This window comes from Ambystoma mexicanum, chromosome 11, assembly GCF_040938575.1.
Source record: "Ambystoma mexicanum isolate Mex_15411 chromosome 11, UKY_AmexF1_1, whole genome shotgun sequence".
Lineage (NCBI taxonomy): Eukaryota > Metazoa > Chordata > Amphibia > Caudata > Ambystomatidae > Ambystoma > Ambystoma mexicanum.
Window position 1 is genome coordinate 36626292 of NC_090934.1, and position 1499 is coordinate 36627790.

General features: G+C 50.0%; 1 non-coding gene across 1 annotated transcript; it reads right to left on the reverse strand.

Moving 5' to 3' along the window:
* Window positions 1–715: 715 nt before the first annotated feature.
* Window positions 716–874, reverse strand: LOC138505319 (U1 spliceosomal RNA). The gene has a single exon (XR_011280130.1). It is a non-coding gene; the product is annotated as a U1 spliceosomal RNA (small nuclear RNA).
* Window positions 875–1499: the final 625 nt, after the last annotated feature.

Genomic DNA, 1499 nt, shown 5'->3' on the forward strand with positions numbered 1-1499 from the left:
CCCAAAGATAGCTTTTGGTGTCATGGGCAGTGATCAAAGGTTAGTTGCTTGTGATTTCTTTCAGTGTCTATGTGTTAATATTTTTCTGAAATAGTGGGGGCTACTGAGCGTAGCGAGGGAGCTATAAGGTTCTAGGGAGTGTTTGGGGGGGGGAGGTGTGCCCACCACAAGACCCCCCCCCCCAAGAATTTTCTTTCAAATATGAGGTTGAAATGGTGCATTTTAGAGCAAAAAAGGTGACTAAAAAGCCATAAGTTTACAATCAGTTCTAAAGGGGAACATGAAGATTCCAGGTCACCAACAGCAGAAAAGAACATTTTACAACACAACACATTTTAATGATCAATGTGCCCACAGTATAAGACAGCACTGTCACTGATGTAACACATTGTCTTGCTGGTTGTACCCAAAATATGCCTCTGTAGCAACAGGTCTATACTGGCTGGTCCCAATTTAGGCCAGCATTGTCCTGTACAAAGCATGATTGATGCTGCTTGAGTATTCGCAGTGTGCCCAATACATATGGCAGCGTATCTCTGTAATACACATTACTTCTGTGGTGATGAAAGAACAAAATTCAATTCAACAGATAAAATGTGGAAAAGCGATCACCCAAAGGTGAACCCAATTGAAGAAACGCAATGTGAGCAGAATCTTAAAGTATGCAACCTAGCAGGCCTAGTGCACACTTTACCTTTTCTTTCACCAATAAATCGGGGGTAGAGCGTGAACGCAGTCCCCCACTACCAGAAATGCAGTTGTGTATCCCGCATTTGGGAACATAGCAGGGGTCAGCAAATCCGATGTGCAATGGGTAAGCCGCACCCTGGGAGATCTGCTCTTGAGATCAGATTCTCCCCTGCCAGCTAACTATGAGTTGCATGCAAGAGGGCAGGGGTTGGGTCAGTTCTGGGAAGCCCTGCTAAGCGAGGGTGAGAAGGCAGGCCCTGACCCAGCCCCCAACCCCCCAATCCCCGGAAGCTCTGAGCGTCTGCAGCTGCCTGTCCCGCGTGTAGGGGGAAACTCCACCAGGCACAGCACAGCAGAAGAGCAGATTGTAGCGCAGTTTCTTTCTCCCATCAGGCCCTGCTCGGCCCGAGATTTGTATAAATAGCAGGATGGCTCGAGCAGATCTGTTGCAGTCTGCCCACTGGCCTGTCGGCCGCACACGGGCCCATGGCCCTCCTGAGCAGAGCTGCACAGCGCTGGCCCCATTGACACAATCATAATCATCCTGGACCTCGACGCTCCACCACCCCTGAATCTCAGAGTTCTGCTCAATGACAATGCTGAAGCTTCGACACCTTTGCCGTAACCATATGCTGTGTTGTGTCAGCCGAGCCTGCACAGCGCCAAAGGCAAGTATTCCCTTGTCCGGGCCCAGAGGTCACCAAGTCTTCCAGTGCCATCCACTTGGCATGGCCTACTGTTCCCAGCGTTTTCTACCCGCAAATCAGCACCACTGCCAAACAGAACTGCATCATTGGGGCCCATCGCTG